This window comes from Mugil cephalus, chromosome 22 (genome assembly GCF_022458985.1).
Source record: "Mugil cephalus isolate CIBA_MC_2020 chromosome 22, CIBA_Mcephalus_1.1, whole genome shotgun sequence".
NCBI lineage: Eukaryota > Metazoa > Chordata > Actinopteri > Mugiliformes > Mugilidae > Mugil > Mugil cephalus.
The window spans coordinates 7,417,904-7,442,401 of record NC_061791.1 but is presented as its reverse complement, the minus strand read 5'-3'; positions in this window follow the sequence as shown (position 1 = coordinate 7,442,401).

Genomic DNA, 24,498 nt, shown 5'->3' with positions numbered 1-24,498 from the left:
ACTTTATAGTGATTGCTTTGCCACTTGTGCCCTTCTTTGCGCGACCTTAACTGCCTTTAGGGCGGAAGACAGCTGAACTTTCACTGTAGGTCAGGGAGTTTGGTGGGAGAGTACTGCTGGTCTGGTTTTCTGGGGAACAGACAGTGCAAACACCTGCTGACCTCCCATTGACACAGGTGTTGACATGTCAGTGAACACGTCACATAGTGAAGACTTCTATATTAATACTTGTTAGGCGTATAGCTTCGTAGTAAGATTTATTCAAGAAACATTTTACTGTGTCAGTTTGATAGACCCACGCGGACTAAACGCAGTCAGTAGGAGGCCTATTAAATGTTGGCCGGGTGTTCACACCCTGAAAATAAATCAAAAATTCTGTGTAAATCCATCCTCTATCACAACATGACAAAAGAGCAGCTGTATCATTTCCATCTGGCCGTGTTTCAATAACACTAAGTATTTAGGGAATCTGATATGAGAGCTGTGGCTGTGTATCCGGTGTTTTGCAGTGATGCGTCTTTCCTCTGTGTCAGCGGTTAGGATCGCAGAGAGATCATCTGAACTGTGATGAAGCTTTTCTGGGCTCGGACCAACTCAACATTATCTACGAGACACGAATTTGCTGCTGCCCACCCCCCGCCGTCCCCCCAGCTTGAGGCCTCACATTACCATGAGCCCACAAAGTAATTTGTAGACAGATAATTTCAATGACCTCTGACAGCAACAACACATTGTTCACTGTAGTCCTTGTTTGGCGGAATTACTCTCAAGGGTTCGGCTCGTTGCTAGTTTTGGGGGAGCTGGCAAGAGTGTCTGCGGTAGCCCAATTAGTGGTTTTGGCTGACGAGGCAAGGGGGATCAGTATTAAGGGAGCACAATAACGTGCTTCATAATTCCTCAGAAACTTAAGATAACAAGACAAAGATGAAGACGCACTTTAACGTCCAAGTAAGTGAATACGTGGGCCGCACGCCACGGAAACCTCCCGCTCGAATAGCAGAAACAGAGGAGCCGGAATCAGATGAGTTCATGCCTCAATCACTTGTGCAGATGCTGTTTGTTTTTTCAGTTCTAATCTTTAATGGTGGGTTTATTTGTGCACCCCTCGCCGTTTTGGAAACACATGTGAACTCTGCAGTGGGTACCTTAATTAACTCCAGCCGCAGAATTTAGGCCATGACGACAGAAGGCACCCACGTTGGACTGTAACGTGAAAGCAAAGAATCCTACATCCAGGAACCAGGGCTCTCAACTTTCCGTCTTTGGAGATGGTACTCAGTTTCCCCTGAAGAATTTTCTCAGTATCTCTGTAGATTTGGCAATGAGTGCCTCAGTGAATCACTCTTGCAAAAGCCCTTATTCATTCCTTACATGTCAAAACCTCTAAATTGCACTGTCATCTGTCATCCCTAAGACAATCAATAACATAAAACAAAAGACTTTACAGGTCCGACTTGACAACACTGTCTTAACAAACATGACGTAGCACTGATTTTATTGTCTGACGGTTATTTCTAGGCTTTGTGATATCCATTTCCCTGAGCCCCCCTGTAACATTTTTGCGGATGTTTTTATGTGTGGGCAGAGCTGCTCTTGAAAAGCCAGCCGTTTCTTTTTTCGTCACTCTCTCATCATAGTTAAACAGTCACATAGTGGTCAGTATAAACTCGCAACACGTCCACAGTGAGCATAAAGGCTTCATTTTGTGAACAGAACCCTATGGGAAAAATCAGAAAGCCAGCGACTGGAGTACTTCTTGGCAGATGCACTGATTTTGAAGTAAAGGGCTGCCTGTGAATGAGTCAAAGCCACTGCTCATTGCTGCTCTGGTACCTGTGAGAAAACCACTCACCGCGCTCCAAGTCTCCAGCCTGATTAGTCAAGGGTTCGGGGTTAAGCTCTCCAAATGCTTGTGGTTTTAAATTTAAAGCCTTGACAAGAATCCAAATAATCTGGTGCAAGTCCCAGAATAACTTCTTCACTCGGTGAAATCTGTGCAAAAGCAGCTTCCCCCCACCTCGTGTGATTAAACAATCACAATCATTGATGAGCCATAGGAAAACTAAACACTCTTTTCTGCAACAATGTAACTTCCAAGAGCCAAAGATTGAAATGGCTTCCTCCTGTCAGGATGCTTTTAATCTAATTCCAAGTGCAAATTATTCTGACATTGTGATTAATATATGCATGATGAATAATTTGTTTGAAACATTGACCTTTAACATGTTCGTGTTGTTACTATATTTAGGCTGAGAAAGACGAACGGGGCTCTTCTCATCTCATCTTTTATTAGCTGCGAACAATCTGCTGTATCAACGGAAACAAAGCCATGAAAATCTTCTAACCCGCAACAAACACAAACACAAGCAGAACGCGAACACTGTCAGGCTGCAGATTGGTGGCCAAGGTTGTGTGGTTTTTAGAAGAGTATGACATTGTTTTCTTGACAGTAGCGGTTGAATTGTGAAGGCGATTGAAAGTTAGGTTTATGCTCCTGCGTTGGATCGATGCCGCATTGGGCAGACCACAACAATTGTGGTCGGTCCAAAATTAATTTTCTCTTCCAGCTCTGTCAGTGGCCGGACCAAACATGTTTCACCCTCCTCCTCCCTCCTAAACACCGTTTACTCAAACGTCTTCTCTCTTTTCTGCACTGCAGGGATGTCAGTAAAGTAACTGTTGTTCAAAATCTATTAGCTCCTGCTCGTATATGTAGCACAGAACTGCATGAATAGTAAGAAATTAGAGAAGAAATAAGAGGACAAGAGCTCAGTGCCAGAGAGAAGAAATTAAATGTGCTCAGTGCATCATCTTCCAGCTGCCTCGGCCTATCGCAGCCTAATTAATGGATGGTTCAGTCCAGCCCTAGCTATAAGCTTTATCAAAAAGGAAAGTTTTCCAGCTGCCACTGTTTAAACTACCCACTGACTGGCATTTTAGCAGCACCTATGCACTAGTATGAATGCTGACAATGATGTAAAACCCCTTAATCTTAAATTTTAATCTTCTCATGATCATGGTAGCCAAGAATATGTGGGACAAACTCATGGAATAGAGTCATACAAGTTAACCCTAACCCTAACCCTAACCCTAGCTTACCACCCGAATACTAAAAAGGTTGTAATCCAAAAATGGGGGCACAGCTATGTGAAAAAGGAGATTCAGGCCCCTTCAGTAAAGGTTTGTCAGTTTGCCATCATTCAACCCTCCTCTGAAAGTGGACCTGTGATACACATTTCCTTTCTGCAAACAATCCTATGTCAGCAGTTCTGTCATTCATGCATGAGGATGCATTGAGGTTTGAGGCATTGCAACAAACTTGTTTTAATTTCCACATATATCAGTACATAGACAGTCTCGGCCTACCCTACCCTGTCCACAAAGACAGAAATAATTTCACATAGTTACATGCACCAACATAGTTTCCGTGACAGTAACGTCGCTAACACATTTCTCGATATTTTGAAGCCTGTTTGTTGGTGTGGATTGTCGTAGGCCTCTCCTCGCCACAAAAGAAACAACAGTGGTTAAATTGTTAAAAGAGATCGAATAGGCGAGTGTTTACGTAGCGGTCCCGTGCATGGAAAATCTTTTGTCACCATGGTGGCTGAGAAAACGTTGAGAAGCTTTTTTGCAGATCGGAGACGTTTGCCTTGTGACATGTTGTTTGTGAAATGGTCTCCGAGATTGTGTTTCTAAACCCAGTCAACTTGTTTTCCTGCTTAAACTTAACCAAGCGGAAGACTGAAAAAAAAAGGAAAGCATCTCTGACATTTGACTCATGCCACGTCCACCGCTTCTCCCCTGAAAATTTACTTAGTCACTCTTTATAAAATCTCGCCTGCCCGCAAATTTATGAGCACATAAATCGTACATGGCGCACATGTATATCTGTTTTGGCTTTGTAACACTTAACCAGTGTGTAAATTGTTTAACTAATATTGGTTAAATTGAAGCAGTAGGCGCATTTATAGGCCTAAATACTAGAGACCATGGGAAAGAAACAAGCTGCCTTTTATACTTCTCCTGCTGCAAGTACTTATTGGCTAGTACAAAAGACCACATAACTTAATAAATATGTGCTTAGAACTAACACAAAAGATGACCAGAAACCAAGTAATAGATATTCACATGGATGCAGAATCCTTTGTTACACTTGGTGAAAGGATTTAGAAGTTTCAGTACGATTTGGAAGGCATCCTTTAATTAATATTTAGCAAATTCTGAGAACTTAGTCTCCTTGCTTTTGCCTCCTGAAAAGAAATAAAGGCAGACGCTATAAATTCACCTCAGATTTCGTTTTGCATCTTCAGTTCTCAAAGTTTGTTAATCAGATAAGAAACGCGTTGCCTTCTCCCAGCGTCTCTTCGATGTTCTGAGCAGCGGAGAGCCCCCACTCGCCTCCGTCGCAGCTGGAATCAATAACACTTTCCCAAGGAATGTGATGCATGAATAGATAATGACAGTCGCTATGGCACAAGGGAGAACGTCAATGAGTTGCTAGCATGCTGTAATTACTCTTGAGCATGTGAAAATTAGTGCCTGCGGTGTGAGTTTTAGTGTTAAAGGTAGCCGATAATGCCTGGAGAGACACTGCTAGCTCCGAAATGCAAAAAAAAAAAAAAAAGTAGGTTACAGACAAAATGTGTGAGGAAGAGTTGCTGAGGTGACGGCACTGTCTTCTGCTGCATTATGAAGTGAAAGGAATGTACTAATTATTTTTACCCTGTGTTCCAGAAGGATTTATTCAGAGTTTTTAGTCAGAAAAGTTTCTGAACTAAAATTAAAAAAATTGGGTAAATGCTTGTTAGACCATTCTCCCAGGGGTGAATCAGGGGTGAAGGAAGAGGACTGAACAATTAGGCATTAGTCATCGCAAGTCCCTCATGTGCAGCTAACATGGGTGGCATTACTGTACTGTAGAGAATGTATTTATTGGTCATATTCTTAGTCGGCCATGTATCTGTTTTGTTTTACTCTCGGGCCGAGCGACAGGACGTCAGGAGTCTCGTCTCACCCAGTGTTTTTATGACGCAACTCACCAACTCGAGCGTGACGGCCAAGTGCAGCCGCGGGAATCCATCACAGGGCAGGACAGGCTGATTTTAGACATGGCTCGCCGATGCATAGATGAAAAATAACCTTACTCAAGCCATGCGTGTTACCCTCTGGGATCCACTCCGCCATTGTGTGTTCGCTGGATATTGTTAAGAGAGACAATCAAAACCCAATTTAGTGCTCGGATTGTTTTCTTTCAGCTAGAGCCAGAGTCTTTCCCGCAGGTACACGGGTTCGGTCTCCCACCAATAGAGGCCTTTTGTTGTGTCGTGGCGGCTGTGTTGTAGCCGTGTAGCGATATATAACAGCTCTCCTGCGGGACGCTGATTGAGTTTGAAATAGGGCAGGTTAGCCTTGAGGTATCTGAGCAGGTCTAATGGAGCTGCCGGAGCCCCCGGAGGGGAAGGCGGCAAGTAAGGGTCAAGGTCATGTTTATTCAGTGCATCTTGGAGTGTGCCAAAAAAAAAATAAAAAAAATACCATGTGGTTTCTCCTCATCCCCTTTGCTCCATTCACCTATTTTGTGTCTTCAGGCCTGAGTGACCGTAAGCCGGGCTCAGGCCACATCTGGATGCAATTCCCGCTCGAGCTGACGATGAAGAAATCCTGCAGAAATTCTCTAAGCTGCAGGAAGCAGGGACATTTTAATATGACCAAAATGGAAGGAAGACAAAATTGCAAAATGGGACCGCCGTTACATATTCGTTATTTATTTGTTTTCTCAGCTCGCCGTGATGTGTGTCAGCCCTAAACGATTGCTTGTACTGTAGGCTGTCAAATCTGCAGATTCTGACAAATGTGACACATTTATATGGATATTCGTAGACTTGTGGGATTAGGCGGGGGTAGCGCCGTTTCACGTTTGACGCCTGTTTAAAATGGCCAGTCACAATTCATTAAACTCAGACAGATTTTTGAGTACCTGCCAATAGCTAACTACACTTTGCGAGTGATGCAACTGGGGAAACAGAGCGTGCACGGGACGGGCTAAATATGTATGCATGACTAAAAAAGGAATAAGGTGAAAGCGTTTGAGCGCTGCACAATTCTGTATTCTGTGGCTCAGTTACAGTAAAAGCAGTGTACGATCCTCTGCAAAGACTTGGCACTGATCTGCCTTGTAAAGCCATTAAGCTGTTATTAAGCTGTTAGCCTCACATTGTATCAATACTTGGAGGAGAGCTGGGCTGAAAAATGGGAATGTGTTCATCATTAAAAATCCGAAACAATCCATACACCACAAAGTTCGTGGTGACTGGAAGCAGAGTTTACAGTGTCGTAAAGTTTTATTTGCATGGGTTTGTGTCAGTAACTGAAATATTATCCACTGAAGTACTGCATGAAAGGATATAGATGTTTTTTGTTGTAAATTAAAGAGAGGTTGGTTGGTAATTATTTATTTCTTTTGCACAGTTGTTACAGTGTTAGTATATTAAGATTTATCCTTAAAATGTTGGGCCAAATTCAGGTTCATTTGTATGACTTGAAATTTCAGCAAACGTGAACCAGGAAGTAGAAACGAAAATCAACCGACCAGAGTTTGGGTGATGTTTCTACAGACTGATGAGTGCACAAGTATAAATGGCTGACACCAGCGTAGGCTAGTAGCAGTTTACGCCACCGCTCACAGATTCGAAAAATGGTCAAGGATTAAAATCAAACCTGTTTGATAGTAGCTTAAAATCTAGATTATTATGTGACTATTTTCGCAAACTCAAGCAGAGTACCAAGTCTGGCGAGAAGGACGCAGAGGAGAAGGTCCAAAGTTAGCTAGCATACTAACGTAGACAATTATTAAAACTTAATTTAAAATCTCACCTCAGGTTCTCTTTATTTAAGAGATACCCCAAATTGTGTTGTTTATCTTTACTATTTTTTCTCTCATTATGGCACTACCGCCACGACTCCAGACTGGAGCCTGGATTCGCAGTTGCTCTAACCATAGCCTCCGAGAATACATGATCTGATCAAATCTTGTAGTTTGTGCAAGTTTGTGATCGGAGAGAAGATCTGCTTTCTCTTTATGGTGCAGTCTGATTCAAAATCTGGCAGGATCTTAAACCTCCTGTAGACACCCTACATTTATCCAGCATTTTAAAGGCCTCTAAACAATTATCATAATTTCCCTTGAATTACATTCCATCTAAATATTATTCTGCTTCTCTTCCAAGTTCCCCTTCTTTGTCAATCGGTCTTGATTTATCTTGAATAATCTCATTAAGTGGCTATTATGTGTTCCCAGTAGGTCAAACTGGATTTGTAGCCAAAGCACTTGACTGACTCCAAATCTCACAGAAGCCGATGGCTACTCAGTTGGAGTCACACGTCGTCTGAGTTAAATTGCTTGTGAAAGCTGTTCATTTGCATCGATGGGCTGTGAACTTCCTCTAACCCTTGATGCAGAGAGCTCAAGAATGCAACGCCCACTTACTTTAAAATAAAGGTATTGACTTGAGGCTAAAATCCCTCTAATATGGAAAAGGTTATATATATATATGCTAATACAGGGTGCTGGCTTGCAATTGTTCTGAGGGTATTTTAGCTTTCATATGTGTCAGCACACATGCATGCCATCACTGGTATTTCTGTGTGTCCGCGTATGCACACATGCAAGTGTATAATTCAGAGACTAGAGTGGTCAAAACCCCAGCGGTCTGCTGGGATTTGCAAGGTATCATGTTCGGGCTTTGTGATCCGGTGTAAGGCGCGGGCTGACCCGCTAAGACAGCAGGAAAATCAGAACCAGCTGGGAGACGTCACTCATTGTTTACTGATATTTATCGGTGACTCACGCTGATTACATGAACGCGATCAAGGAACGGGCGAGCCAGCGAAGGGGAACGGGTCTGCGAGAGAAAAGTATCCGACAGGAAGGATTTGGCGGAGTAAACGGAGAGGGGGGAGGAAACGGAGAATGTGTGATAGCTGGAAGTATGAAAGATGAGAGGAGACTTTAAAGGTTCGTTTCACCCGCATTACCCTCATGGTTTTTTTCCTTCATCTGCTGATGATCAGAGATATTGCCGCTGCAACCCAAGTTCAGTGGAGGAACGTGGAGGTTTGTTTGGGATGTTGAGAGTAAAGCTTTCCAGGATAATGCAACAAAGAATAGTGTTTTCACTGGATCAATCCTTTGGTTAATTTACCACTGAATTACAACCTTAAAAACCTACAGCTACAACTTCTACCATCTATTTTTCAACTTTTTATTCAAACGTTTTCTCATAACATATTTTAACATGAAAGAAGAAACCATTTCCAAAGAGTTGACCCAATTAGGAGCAATGCAGTTTATTATAGTCTGCCATTAATTAGCCTGCAGTGTTGGGTGTGATTTAACTTTACTGGTGTTTTCAGATCTACCTAGTCTTCTTACCCTCGCATAACATTAATGGAAAATCAGTGTTGCCATACTTGCCATTAGTATCTCCTCAAGGCATTCAGATGAGAACACAACAGACAAGGACACACTCCCAGGCACTCAAGAATGAGTCGCAACTCGACATGATAAGTAACGCTCTTGTTGCTTTGAGGTCGGAAAGCATACGCTCTTCCCTGTTGCGATGCACCCGCGTAGCATTTGTGGTGTTGTGGTTTAATTTTTCCGATAACGTGCATCTCAGCGGGACCCTTTTATATTAATCCAAACCAGGTTTCAAGGTCACGTCTGCCACTGGGAGCAACTATTGGCGGAATACTGGGGGAAATGTACGCAATCGACGTCATTGATTATGTTAATGCTTGGCTGCAGCCCTAGTTGCTTCCAAACATTTTGTTTTAAATTAATATTTTTCTCTCTTTTTTTTTTGCTGTAATGTTAAGGTAATTTGAAAAAAAAACTGATTGAACATGCATTTTGTATTAATATAATCAAGGCCCTATCTCAAGGACCGCCAAACTGATGGAGAGATTAAGAAGGGACCCTACCTACCCCCCTGCTGATGAGAGCGAGCTCCACTGTTAGCTTCTCTTCTGCTAATATTGCAGCGATCTTCCGGATTTCACATGGGGACTGAATAGGCTTGGCAGGGAACCTGACAGAGTTAACGTGTAATAGTTCAGCCTCGTGATTGGCTCAGCAGCGATAGGGGTGGGGCCTACTGTGCTCAGGAAGCTTAGATTGATTGGTCTATACATATATATGTGCAACCCCCCTGCAGTACCTCCGCTGACACCCTAGGGGTCGCGTACCCCCTGTAGCTGCACCTTTAAGCCATGCAACACAAACACTCGAATATGTAAATCCAGATGCATTTAGATGTGCGCTGAAGCATCATTCAGTGTGTAAAAAAGTTTTTGTCTGCTACAGCAAATCGATGTCATAATAAACAATACATCAAAATACTGTAGAGTGATATATGGAGGGCTGACTCCAGAACCAGTTGAGACATTTATTGTTGCTCTGCAGTTGCATGCTGGGTTCTCCACACGCCTCCTCAGCCTCACCCTCCCAATCAGATAAGATGTCAGGGGTCTCGATCAGAGCATTTCTTCTCTCTGGTTTTTCCCCTGTCCTGTCCAGACCTGAACATTATCATCTCTGTCAGATCCACGCACAGCAGAGGTCTGAGACCCCCGTCCTGACCTGCCCATCGGCTCTCGCAGGAATTCCACTAATGAGGCGCTATGGGGAACAGATGCAGAGAGGGCAGCCCGGGCGAAAACAACCTGCCACAGTCATTTAATGATCACACACCCGGTTATGTCATCCACTCTTTCAGGATGGATTGTTTGTATGTGTTTGTGTGTATCTGTTTCTGCTTTTGCGAATCTTTGCAACATGTGCGCAATTAAGTCGACAAACTGTTTTTACTCATCTGCCATGTGCGCTCTCTTTCATGATTCATTCGGGTTAATTTGTTTTCCCCCTTCTCTTTTACGACACAAACATTTCACTCGGCCTGCGTCAGCGTTCGCTCGACGTGCTGTACTTAAAGAAGCGAGGTTATTGTCGTGTTTTCCGCGCATATTCCCAAGTCCTCAGCATCTGGTGTGTAATTTCAGGAACGGGCTCCGCTGTCCAGAACTCGCCATCCGACGGAACGAGCAAGTTTATTATTACAGCGCGGAAAGTAATATCAGATGTGATGCGTCCGCACCATGCGTTGCATCACACATGGTCGCACGCGCTCGCCCTTGGGGAAACTTGGGCTCGTTCCGACCTTCGACGGCTCCGGGACTCCACTTCAAAAGTTGCTGTAAATGTTAGGACGTGTTTGTGTTTGTGCAGTCGTCTCATGTATACTGCAGTGCGTGCCGTTGTTTGCAGCAGTTGGAGTTCGACAGGATTAAAGGTCCGGTTCATAAAAACAAGGAGACGCTGCCAAGAGCAAACAAGAGAACGAAAAGGAGTTGTGTTTGTGCCAGAAACTCCCCGGCCGTAAGGAGTTGGTTTTATGTAATTAACATAGTTAAGCTTTATGTCTGTCGTGGTTAGTCCTCTTCTTGATAAGTATTCTATGTAATGAGGTATTACAGCACTGATACCAGATAAAGGGCGTATAGGAAATGTTTAAGAAGGGAGGAGGTAGTTTCGGACTGGGAAGGAAGGTATTTGCTCCAGATGTGTGTTGACACGCTGTCAAGTTGTGTGATTAGGTACACGATGCTTGTCACTTTTTGTCTTCACAATCTCACTTGTTACCTCCTTCCCTCCCGCTTTCCTCTCAGGGACCCTTTCTCCTGTTTTGCCTCCCGTTCCCCGGCTTCCACCTCATGAGTCTTTGTAACGCGTCGGCCCAGAGAAAGATGACCCAGACAATGGAAATGAGCACATACCAGCTGTTGGTAGCGATCAGCTCACGCTTACCTCAGCCCCCGGATCGGGCCGCAGATTAAATACGGAACAGAAACCCCATGCTAAATGCATCTGGATGCTGGTTCCTTTTCATGAGATCTCGCAGCGCTTTTGGCACGGCATCAGCAGAGGCCCCTCTTTCATGTACGTACTGAGATTTATAAAGTCCGAGCGCATGGTAAAATCTGATTTATAGACTTCCACAGGTAGAGATTGCGAAACGCATCCCAGGATTTGTCTCCGAAATAGCACAAGGGATTATTTGGTCGTCCTTCTTGACTGGAGGCTGCTCCGGTTTCCAAACTTTTACGACGTTGTTTTCTTATTAAAGCACACATTTTGTCTCCTTGGCGTGCTCTATCGCTTCCTAATATGTGTCAGGTCTGAACGTTTCTGACTATTCCCACAGCTTATCTGTTCCTCCCTTAACGGCGCACTTTATGTGTCTAGACACATTTATAATTGTTTGCAGTGCCTCCCATTTACAACTGGCATTAGCACTTTCCTGGCGGGAAACAGGAGTCCAAATGCCAACTGAGCAGTGTGGCACAATGAAATCAGCCCAGGAGAAGTGAGCCCACCCAATTCAGAGCCGCTTAACAACGTGAAAATGGGAACGCGACGAAGAAGGTGCTCCGTAGGTGCCGCTAATTGTCCCTGAGCACAGCGAGGAGTGGGTTGATTAGGAGCTTAGTAAGCTGCACTTGGTGATTGTGGTTGAACTTGCACAAACACGACAGACAAGCACCCCCCACTACCACAGAGGAGCCTTCTGCCAAACCCCCGGAGGTTACCGGAGTGAGACCTCGAAGGCCTTCACGAGCTGCCCAATCAGCACTATTCAATTGAGGCTACAGTTTTTTTTTTTTTAACAGCCCTGTAATCTCATCGATCTGCCTCCAGGTCGGAGGGATCCACACTGATTAAGTCATAAATAAGAGGCATGTCGTAGTTAGAGGCGTTACAGAACAAACAGCCTCTGAACCTCAGTGTTTGGAGAAGGGCGTGTTCGGTAAAAGTAAGAATGACCCTAGGGCTGGACTTGAAAAGTACAATCTCCTCGCCGAGGAGCTGTTTGGGTCGCCGTCTTGATTAAATAATCGAAGATGCACCGGGAGGAAATGAGGGAATCAGTTTCAAGGGATTGGGTTATCTAAGTAGAAAATTACACTATTGATTTTCATTAAAAAGCCAGGGCCACATGTTGGTGAGAGAACTCGCTAAGAGGAATTCTTCAGTTCAGTCCGTCCACAGTCTGTCTTTTTCTCTCCGTAAGTCTCTTGTTTCTCTGCAGCCGAGAACAGTGGCTCCATTTGTAGCATTTAAATATTTCATTTTGATCCTTTTCCAGTTATGTGATAACTGCGTTGACAAAGTTTAGAAATTCAAGATGAACGTGTGAAAGTTTAGACAAATGTCTGGATAATTGGCACAACTTTTCTGACCGATTTTGTGACCCAGAACAAAATAAATACAGTATTTATTTGTGATTAAAGTTAATGGATGCGTTTGCACCTTTCAAGAAGTTCCAGTCGAATCCCACAGGTGAACTCACTGGGCTTGTGTACGAGAAACAGGAGTAGACGAGGAATTTCTGCCTAACACTCCCCTGTCAGAGAACATCACCAGACTGTCAGCTTGGGTTTCTGATCTTCAAAGACCTGACTGGCATTCCTTTGTAATTTTTTGGGCAGAATATTTTGTGTCTGAAAACCTTCCCACCTCCGCGTCCGGTTTCACGTTTCCCTCCATTACTGCGGCCTCCCTCGAAGCCGAAACGTGAACGCCGGGAAGGTGTTAACGCAACGTTGCTTGCGCTGAACCTCTGGCGGAGATCGAATCTCCCCGCGGCACGGTCGCCACACATCACGGCCTTGACATGTCCTCATTGTACAGTTGGACAGATTATTATCAAAGACATGCTCCTAATATTAAAGACTCTTCCCAACACAATGTGCCCTCTGTGTGTTTTTTCCCCCTGTGCAGAGAGCTCCCCTTTTAAGCCAATATCAGTTTCACAGCAGGTTCACTTTGTATGATTTTGATCCAGCGCTAGAGGGACTGTTGCAGCTGAAGGTTATGAGGATTTTTTTTTTTCCTATTTCTTTCTTTCTTTTTTTTTTTTTTGAAATAGATATTTCAGTGGCCGCGATGTCTTTCTGGATAGGATGTTTGAACAGCTGGATAAAGGGCCTTTATGTGTAAACCCCGCAACCTTTGGAAAGCGTCTCCTCGCAGGACTTCAAATAACCAATAATTGAACTTAAGTCGAAGTGATGGACGTCTTGAGCAGAATGATGAAACGGCACCTTCTGACCTTTCGTCCGAGCCCCTCTCTGTTTTACCGTAGCAGCGGGGGCGTAAGTCAAGATGTCAGCTTACGCCTGAGCCGGCGTCCGTGCGCCTCCCGCTACAAGGGAGCCGTCCCCTCTCAAACCCGTTGACCTCAGCACTAATACAGGTAACGCCGTGGTAATACCGGTATTGAGGCAGCTTTGGATGTAGCTATTGAGAGGGGAGCCAGGCAAACAGAAAAGTGCTTGGCTGGGGCATGGGAATCAATGGCTAGGTGGACAGAAGGCCAATGCAATCAGGGAGCCGATTGAAGCAGACTCCGAGCCTGCTGAGCCAGCACCATTGCAGAGGGAGGGAGTCATTCGGATCTGGGTGCCTTCTACTTGTCCTCTGGGCTGCAACAAAGCTACGAGCTTTACAAGCAATACTACAAGCACCACATTTTGTCCCGTACTTAATCATCACGTAGGCACGCGTTTTTTTTACACTCAGACCGTGGCCCCGGCTGTATTTATTAATCAGAGCCTTCTGACACAGAGATGGATGAGTTCCATTTTGATTTCGGTGCAGTTTTATTTGTTAGGGAAAAACCTTTGCCGCGGGAAAAGAAGAAAAGGCACGTTTCTCTCGCAAAAGGGAACTGCTGGTGAAGGAGAAAAACACCGAGGTATGCGCAGGTTGAGGTCACTTGGACGGCTGCGCGGTGGCGTAATTTCTCGCCCTGAGCGCGCGGTCCCATGTGGCAACGGTTGTGTGTTTGTTTGCGTGCCGCGTGCGGGCGCGTTCTGCGGAGGCTCGTTAAAAGCGGTGACTGAACTCGGCTGGATTTTCCAGGTTCACTTGTAAACATCAGCACATGAACGCCGCCGCGCAGCTGCAAACTCCCCGCCTCGACACGAAAACAGCGTTTTTTTGGGATGCCTCGACCAAGGTGCCCTGGTCGGGAGTTTTTGTTTCATGCAAGGGCTCCCGACGCTTTTCTCTCTGAGCTTTCTCTTAAGGGTGGTCCGGTCGAATGCTGTGAGGTCACCGCTTTCATTCATGTCCAATGAAAGCATGGGCTGTGTGGTTGTTGTAGACCACAATCGGTAGTCGTTACTGTAAAGTCAGTCAAAGGCTGAGCAGGCCTCGCTCCAGAACGGGCAAAAATGGCCAACACAAGCTCCTCTGCCTGGAATAACACGGGGCTGTTTTCTTTGTGCGATGTCTACGGCTGGCCCCGACGCGCTGGCATACGGCTTTCCTGTTAAATCACAGCTGAGGCCGCTGTCATCTGGCCCCCTTTAGCGTACGCGGCCTCATCTGCGAGCGCGGTGGGAGTTTTACATGAGCTCGCGTGACCTTAAAAAATTTGCATGCACAAGGAGAATCATATATTTGTCTGTGCCGCAGCCCAACAGCCCGACCCCGCGCAGGAAGAGCCATTGTTGTTTTGACATTTTCTACGGAAATTGGAATTTACGAGAATGGGGTTTCAAGAGAGATAACCTTCAGATAACCTAAAAAGAGTCTGACTCTAATTTTAACCTCAACGACCCCACCCCCCCCCCTCCCCTCCCCCAAACACACACTTGACACTTTGCCACAAAGAAATCGAAGGTTGCCAGCAGCATTTTAAGTATGTATTAATAGTGTTTTCATTATTGTTGTATTGTCCACAAATGGCCTTTTTTTATGACAATTTGAATTCAATTTTATTTATATATATTGCTTCAACAACAATACAAATTGTCTCAGGAGCTTTGCAGTGGGAAGGAGGAACTCCCTTTTAACAGGAAGAAACCTTGAGTAGAAAAGAGGGAGAAGAGAGAAGGAAAGGAGGAACAGGATAAACACACATCCGTCATAATTCCATCTCAAAAGAAAAAAAGTGTTTAAAATAGTGGTGTGTTGAGGAGTTTCCACCACTAAAGAAGTTTTTCTTAGCTTTTCATAGGAGACATATACAAAGGAAGAGACAGAGACCATGGAACGTTTTGAAGCAAGGGTCTACAACCGGAGGTACTTTGGCTGATTAGACATTTTTACATATAAATATTTTTTTTTCAATTTCCCCTGCAAATTCAAATTTCTTTAAATACACATTAACATATTTTAGTGAAGGCCCAGTGGGCCCCGCCCCTGTCGCTGCTGAGCCAATCATGAGGCCGCATATTGGCTGAGAGCCTATTCAGTCCCCAGGGAAAATCCAGCAGCATGCTACAATCTTAGCAGAAGAGAAGCTAAGGGTGTAGCTCGCTCCAATCAGCTACATTTAGCTATGTTTTAAGTTAAAACATGAATCTGTCAAATATTTTCTTACCACCCACCTCACCACCATGTTGACAGTGGGTTTGGAGCATCAGTTTAGCCCAGATGGGGTGTTGATAGCGTTTACCAGATCGTCACAGTTGGGGGTTCTTGGTGTAATAGTTGTCACTCTGGTAATCTGAGCTCAGATCTCACACAGACCTGGTTTTGGACTGGTGGTTAGAGAAGCAGCTTTGGGACTGTAGGGGAATGACTCCCCCCCACCCCGCCTGATACCCATGGCTGACTCACTTTGCCCGACCATCTAACCTCCAAACTACTCCCCAGGTGCTGCACGCTAGCAATATTTACACCTACAAGGCATAACATTATGACCACCTTCCTAATGTTGGGTAGGTCTCCCTTGTGTCCTGGTTTTAATGTTGTGCCTGATTGTTGTGTGTACGATGTGCTTGTTTAACTGGGAAACATTTGTGGAGTGGGAAATACACAATGGGGTTACCTAGGCAACCAGAGCCTGGGATGTCCATCAGTTACCAACCTCTGTGCTTTAGTATTAGGCAAGTGGAGGTGTCATTGTTTTGTTTTTTTTTATGTTGCACTAAGACTTATTTTCATGCTTTTACACCATCAATTAATTAATTTTTTTGTTACATTAGTTTGTCCATTGTCTCCTGTCCGTTACCAGTTGTTAAATGAGAATGTGCCCTCTTTAAACTCAGAATGACGTAATCTAAATCCTCCGTACAGTATGCATGCTGCTGACATACACTGGAAACTTGGCTTTGTTATATGTATTTTAGCAGAACATTAAATCATAAATCTAGACTGGGTTGCTTGTATGTCTAACATTATGCTGAATAATGATTATGGTTTTTGTTACACACTCGCGAAGCGCATCAGCTGAATTGCACAGGGCTGTGTGTGGTGGAGCGTGTGTGCATGTGTGCCGTGTTAAATGACCGACTGGGCAGTGTGAAAGCACATTGTGGTAACTCCACTCAGGTCAAACTCTCTCCAGGGACTGGAAGTGGAAAGTGAATGATGCCAGTTTGGACATGGGGCTATGACAACTGCTCTCGGCAGCATCTCATCTGACAAACCTATTAGCACTGATGCCAGCACACAAGCACACAAACAGCAGACAGACACGCAGCGGTATAAACACGGAGTACAGTACGGAAAGTGAGGCAAAAAAGCCCTCCTTGTGTTTCTTGAACACACACTACGCCCACAAGTACACGCATCGCAAGTAGGTAGTGAGGGCACGTTTCATGCGGTGCCTCCTTAAACACATGACAAATTTTAGACCACAGGGCGAGAGGCATTTGTGTTTCATTTCCGTTCACGTTGTGTTCGCCAACGGCCACCTCTTGCCCACAAAGAGGAAATTGAAACATCAAAACCCTGCGATTATCCAAAATACAATTATTTCCAATCGATGTACGGCATCAAAAAGCATGGTCACTCTCGGGCTGAGGCGTAATTGGGTTTTGCGAAAAGACAAGTATAAATTAAGAAATGTCCGCTCACACCGTTCCAAAAAGCGACTCAGGGCAGTGAATGAAAATTGCCTGTGACGCTTTCAAATCTTGGTTTTGCCCTGCGCACTTCACGTGGAGGGTGAAGTGTTTGGCAGCGCTGGCCCGGGATTACATGAGTTTAGTGCGTTTCCTCTGCTCTTGTTTGAGCGTCACAATCGAAGGACGGAAAGTGGGGGCTGTCACTTGGAAACTCGCGTATATTTAATAATCTCAGGCAGTTTGCAAATTTCTCTGCTTTAAGTGTCTGTGAAGGAAAAAGGAAGTGGGCTTGTTGAGTTTTGAGAAGACGTTTCGTCCAAATAGCTTCTTAACCTCTGACTCTGCTTTGAGTATTCCATAAGATAAGATTAATTCATAGGTTGCTATTTGCAGATTATAACTTGGATCTTGGTGTGCACTTAATGTGTTCAGTGATTGCATTGTCTTTGACGGCGAGTTTCGGGTTTCGTCCCGGCCTCACTAGGTCAGGCGTTCGCCCAGTTGCAGCTCTGCGCTGTGTGATCAGACTACCACGACTCGCCGCCTCGCTCTCAATCATCGATTCCGCCTTTGATTTGCGCGGCCGACATTGTTGCCCAGACGCCCAGGTGTTTCTCATCAGCTCCGTAACAGGGAGTTTACAACTCACCTAAACCTTTCCATACGCAGAGCTGCCCCTTTTTCCCTCTGCTCGGGTTTCAGCTCGCCGCCGCTGATGAACCTCAAACAGAATCCTGTGCAGCTTTGGACCTTGTAATTGTTTGGGGTTTAGAAAGAAATCCAAGATAGAAGCGGGAGCTGTTGAGAGCTGTTGCGTTCTGTCGGTTGGAAATGACTGCCAGTCTCCTCTGTTCACTGACTTCTCAAAAAAAAAACTCATTCTGCTACGGCTTCTAGTATATTTTCTTAATTTGTCTATTAAATTTCAATATAAAATCCAAAAAAGCACTTAGATGCAGGCTGTATATAATAAGAAAAGACGTGCAAAATATAACTATTTACGCACACATCCATACTAACTATAGTTGGTCAGGGTTTCATACTACAGCCAGAAAATGACCCAAAACCTTAGTCCAAGCTACACCAGAACGACCTAAGGATAAATACAAGATGAAAAGCTTGAAAACATGGAGTGGACCTGTGGCCCAGTCTCTAGACTTTAACCCTGTGGAGCTGGTTTGTGATGAACTGGACAGAAGAGTGAAAGCAAAGCACCCTACCTAAGTGCCACACATTTCTGAGAACTTCTGCAACAAAACTGGGAAGAACTCTCTGAAAAAGTAGTTTATTTGGTCTTATTTGGTTTTCTAAAAAAAAATCGACCAGTAATGTATGTGCTCATACTTGTAGATTATGTGCATACTTACTCAAAAGTTTGGTGTACTTCAGAGTTTGAAGATTCTTGGTGGAGAAAGTCAGGGACAAAGTCAACCTGCTCTGTTCTTTAGGTGCGTAGACGCTAAACTGAAGTTGTTCTGGGCACATGAAAACGATTGGCACCTTGTGACCTGAGAGACCTGCTGGGATTGGACTCTGAGAACATCTGAAATGTACTTTACAGCCAAACCTTTAGGGGCTCTGTACACATGGAGGAGGATTTTAAGTTATATCCTCCGAGCAAGTTTCGACGGACCAGGATCGGATACTTTGGTTCTAATTGGAACTCCTGCAGCTGTGTTCTCAATAGGATGCTGTCTGCTTTAGTTGGAAGGCCCGTAAATGGAGAGTAGCAACCGCACGATAAATGCAAACTCAAGTTTCATCATTGTAAAAATCCATCCTGGGCTGCGTCCTCTTATTTCTGCCAAATGTCATGGAACGGAGTCAATCTTCCATGTGTTCTAATGGTTAGCAGGCACCTGTCAGTAAAACACCACTCAGTGTTGTGAGAGAGGGCACTCAGCCTTCACAGAGGCCACTGGCCAGCACTTGAAGCTAAAACAAAGCCTGGCTGAAATCACGCCTCTCCGTTTAACAGCCCTTGGCCCCGCTTTCAGGGAAGCAGGCCCGTCCTTTTCATTGGTGCACCTGGAGCAATTTTATTTGGCTCGGCTGGAAATATCCAAGGTGCAAGGAAAAGGGACATTTGTGGAGTAGCGGTGGAATGAGTCTCTTGGCTTATTCCGTCTTGAGATATGCCAGAGCACTTTTCTTTCATTACTTCCTCAAACATTTTTCTGTCGCTGGGTTTGGTTGTTACACGGAGCCGCTCTGAACACACAGTTTAGCTGCTGGGAGAGAGATTTTTGGGACAGTCATTTATATAAGACTGTTTCGTGCAGGTCATCCATGAGTGAATTCTTGCGCCCGTCCTTTGCTTCAGAGATGTGAATGCGGGATGACAGGCTTTGACATATTTTCTTCCTTCGACGAGGCTTGTTGTGCTGAGTCAAGGTGCAGTTTTGGACATTTTCTGTTAACCTCTCATTCCCATTTCCCAATGGTCTTACTCATTTCATTCTTTCTCTTAATTGTACTTCTTCGCAAGCCGCAAACTCTTAAAAACGGCCAAGCAATGGCACGGTCGGCAGTCATGAAACAAGCATTCGCACAAACACACACACAAGGACACACTCACGCACACATCTGGTTTCAGTTTCAAATGCCTTTCCTTATATATTTTCCCCCGTTCATCCTCACACACACACACACACACACACAATAGCCTTTTTATCCCTTCTAAATCTGGCCCGACTTGACCGCAGCCGCCGCGTCCAAATATGCCAGCGAGTTCGCAACATGTCATCAGTGTAATTAAGCCATTTAGAGACTGGTGTCATGCATTTCGAACAATGGCCACTACTTCCTCATACGGAGCAGGTAAAGTATTTTAGCTTGGGAAAGCCAGGGAGGAAAAGGAAAGAGAGTCTTCACCGGCTACGGCATTTCACAAAAGGCAATTACCATCAATCATGTTGAATTCTGTGTCAAGGTGGCCTGGAGTTGATTCCTGTGCCGTGGGGAGAGCATTCTGACAATGACATAGGATCCTCTGTTGGCTACGAGCAAGAACGCAGAAGATGAAAGATTCTATTGGACCTAATGGGGGCCACGGACTGAAATGTAATGCATGGCCATTGACTATCATTATGCCCTTGAAAAGCCAATAAACTGCTGTAGGACACAGGCCATTATATGTCATTAGAACGCAGCTCATACCCTCCATCCAAACACATTCAATTACTCTGTACCCCTCTTAGCGATCAGCGCTGGCTCTATGGGAATAAAAGGGAGCTTTTTAGTAAAATAAGATGTTAGCGAACGGCGTCTCATGCAGGATCCTGCTTTGGCCAAAAATTTCCTGTCAACACCATCCCAACTATTTCCCCCTTTCCTCATCATCTCATTGTTTTCCACTTGACGCTGCACTGTACACATGACGGATTGTACACTCGTGACAGTCCGTTTTGGAGTATCTTCCTGTGAGTGTTTATAGTCTCAGTGAAGGGAATTGACAGATCCCACTTCTATTTTTCTCGCCCTCGGCACGGGGCATTCCAGCGCTCCGCAGAGGTGTCGGCTAATTAGTCAGCTGACCTCTGAGGTCAAAGGTCACTGGTGCACCTAGCCTCGGGGGAACCCGGTGATATTTTAAGGAGTTTGGGCTTTGGATACTTAAAAGAGAGAAATACTCTCAAGGCTTCATAGGTCGTCTTAAGTGCATTACCTGGGTCATATAATGACAGGTGATGGGTATCAAGATGGAGCTGTTGTGATTTCTTGACCCCCAATGCTCTGATTCCCTCAAACCTCTCAGGTAAGGGAAAGAGCTCATAGTGGATGATGCAAGGGGAAAGGGGCAGTCCTTCAAAGGGTGACCTGAAACAGTTGCTCTGGGCCGGTTTTGCCGGAGTTGCAGCATGTTCCCTGCCCGGACTGCAGAGACCCAGGGGAGTCATGTGATAATGGCTCACCACAGCACCTGCAGCCTAATCACAGCATCTTCTTTTAACAGAGCTGGCGACGGTCAACAGTTGTTTGGCTGTATAAAAATGCGACTCAGCAAACAAACGCGTTGAAATTAGAAGCGAAAATCCCTTTTTATTAGACGCCTTAATGCGAGTCTGGAATTGGCCTACTGCGTGAAAGTTGGCCCATCTACAAACCATACCTCCACACACTTATTTTCCACCTCGGTGCTACTACTACTTCCTGGCTGCTCACTACTTCCCACTACTTCCCACACTGGAGGCGAACACCGGTCGTAAATCGCGAGGTGTACATTTGTCTAATATAGACGTCATTCCTAGGGATACTGGGCTGTAAAACTGATCCCACACAAAATCTGAGTCAAAGCCAAAAGCCTGTAGTGCTTTGTTATTGTTGTCACGCCTGTCAAGCTTCCTGTTCTCAAATGGCACACATGCAGTTTGCAGTGGTTATGGGGGTAGATTTGTCACTCAGAAGTCGCAGTAATAGGTATTTGTATAAAACCGAGAACAAATACGCAGTTTTGGTCTGCGTCCTAGAAAATATTTGTGGGGAAACTCCTCATATGGTAATATTGCTCTTAATACAGATTTTTCCATATGGCTTTAGCATGTGCAGAAATCATAGCCTGACTAGCCTATTGTGTCTAGTTATCATCAGTCACTGTACATAAAGATGACCCAACTCTTCATGACCTATAGAGCGTTTTTTGAAGCTCAATGTGGGTGGCACGGGCAGCGATCAGCGCCATCTTGGCTGTGCTTGACTGCACCTAAGACCCAGCCAATTCAAAAATGAGCAAAGAGATGGAGCATGAATGGGAATGTGGCTGGCGGTGGACACCTAGAGAGACAACAGACCACGCCATAAATTATGTATAACTTTAAGCCTCACTATAATTTAAATGGTCCCGTAGGATTTGCATGAATGGAGACATTAGCTATAGAGACTAAACCCATATTTATTTCTGCTGTATAGTTTTAACATGGAGATCTATGAAGGTTGACTAATTTTTTTGGAACCAGCCTCAAGTGGCCATTAGAGGAACTGCAGTTTTTGGCACAGATAGCCTGCTGTGTTTGGCAACTAACTGTTTGGAGATGAGTCTGAATATTGTAAGAGAACATAAATAGAAAAATGTTATGTTAATTTAAAGCATAAGTGAGAGTATTTTGCTGGGAAACTCAGTCATGGAGTTCATAGAACCACCTCCCCACTAAAGACCTGAGCACAGATAGTGATGGAGTACGACAAAAGACAGGTGTGGCAACGTGGGGGAAAAGAGCCTTCACCCGCAAATATGGAAATCTCATTTACAAGCCCCGGCCCCTTTATGGCGGATCTCAGCCTGTATATCTTCCCACTTTCTGACAGGTGATACTTGACATGCATAAATCCATAACATTCTTTCCCACTGATCTCCCACTGTATCTTTACCACTCGCCACCCAGGTGGAAAATGTAGTTATACCGGAGCTTTTTGAAGGAGTCCTCGCACTCTCCTTCTCCTCGAGGGTGTTTGAACAGATGACCCGCCACACCTTTAAACTCAACAGGCTTTCAAACGGCAATTTTAGGCGTGCTGTGTGCAAGCTGCGGTTAACTCACGCTGCTTGGTGCATATGGTTTTTGTTCTGTTGCTGTTTATTTAAAAATGGGTCATTTATTTATAAGACTTTTGGTTCCATTCTGAAATGATTTGATTTGATAAATTGTCTCACTTTACAATAGATCATACACCAATCAGGCATAACATTATGACCACCTTCCTAATAGAGTTTAGTTCTCCCTTCTGCCTCCAAAACAGTTTTTTTTTTTTTTTCCAAAACAGTTCTGACTCAGCGTCTTTTGGGTATTATTGAGTTGAGGGGAGAGGATGTCTGCGGATCATCCCACAGATACTTGATCGGTTTGGGATCTAGTGAATTAGGAGTTCAGGTCAACACCCTGTGCTGTTTTTCATGTTTTGTTTTTCAGTTCCTAAACTGTTATTGCAACACAGCTATGGGGTGGGGGCGCATGGTGTGGTCTAAGTTGGGGATACATGTCTGAATGACATCCAAATGAATGCCAGGTCCAAACGTTTCCCAGCAAAACACTGAATTGTCACAAGATTGTCAATGGTATTTATCATGAATGGATCAAACGTTGGTAGAAGGCACATTAAGCCGACCCTTGTTTAAACTCTGCCGTCTGAAAATAGTCCTCACCACGCGCTGAGGCCACAGTTTTAGTTGCTGGTTGTTTATGATTTGTGGAAGTTTGCCTTTGCGGTGCTGCTGCTGCATCCTTGATAAGTGTCCTTGTATTGTTCCTGCAGCCACAGTCCTTCTGCGATGACCGCAGTGCAGCGCATTGTTTGATTCGCCTTCGGTTGCAGAATGTTTTTCGTCCATTGTCCTTTTGGTTTATTAATCCTCTGGCGGTAGAAACAAAACGAGAACAAAGTGAACAATCGCAGCCGAAAGCGGCCAGTTAAAGGGCTCTCATAATTCAGTGTTGTTTTCATTACTAACGTATTAAAAACTGTTTTCTTTATGGATGTTGTTCAGTGTATTTCTGACTATGTCACCACTGACCATTGTAATTTGTGAACCATAAATGTGTAATATATGCTCCTGCTCCGTACTGTAAGCCTGGGGTTTGCCGCCCACTGTTCCTAAATCCGTGTGTTGTTATTGCGGAGCAGCAGGAGGTTTACAGCGGGTGTAAAACATTAGGAGGCCACACAGACAGTAATAAGTCAGCTCCGTCGTGACTGATGGGTCCACTTTACAAACGGGGAGTGCTGGAGTCCCCCTCGAGGGACACATACCTATCTGCATGATGGATGGAGATTTTAGTCGCAACCGAACCCCGGGTTGACTTTGGGGGCGAAAGTTTTTCACTTTTATTGAGGGGGTACTTCTTTTTTTTTTTTTTTTTTTTTTTTGTTTGGCCAGCATGTGAACAATTAAAGTTGTGGAGGGAGAAGTCAGGAGTTCAAGCTGATAAGATGCTGTGGATTTTTGGGGGGGTAGACAGGTTTCGCGGGGTGATTTGTTTCCCCTCCGTCCGCCGAGGATTCGAGTGAATAAGCTCCACTGTGCGCGGAGGCCGAGCAGTTAGGAAGTTTGGAAAGTGAGAAAGTAAGTTGAAGGTGCTAAGTTGTCAACCAGGCATCAGGCAGCAGGGTGGACGTAATGAGCTCAGTGTGTGTGCTTGTGTGTGAGGGTGTGAGACAAAGGAGGCATTTTTGATGGCGTCTGCGTGATTGAGCGTGTGTGCATTCGTGTGCGCTTTCGGCGGTCGTTTCTTTTTCCCTCTTTTCTCCCCGTCCCACTCCAGCGCGAGCGTTTTTGAGAGAAAATCGCTCACCAAACACTGCAGATTCATCAAGGCCGACTACTTGGCCGAGCCTTTGTTTGCTCGCTAATCCCTGCGAGTACAGGATCAATGAACACATTACAAGCCACGCTAAACTTCATTTCCTGCTTGTTTACAGTGGCCCGCCGCGAAGCGCGTCAATACCAGGAAAGGCCGCCTTTCTATAGGCTGCCTGTCTTTTGTTGGGATTGTTTTGAGGTCCTTGAAATGGAGGTCACCGGGCTTTGCATATCGACCCCCGGAGAATGTTTGAATACGTGACTTATTGATTCATATTAGG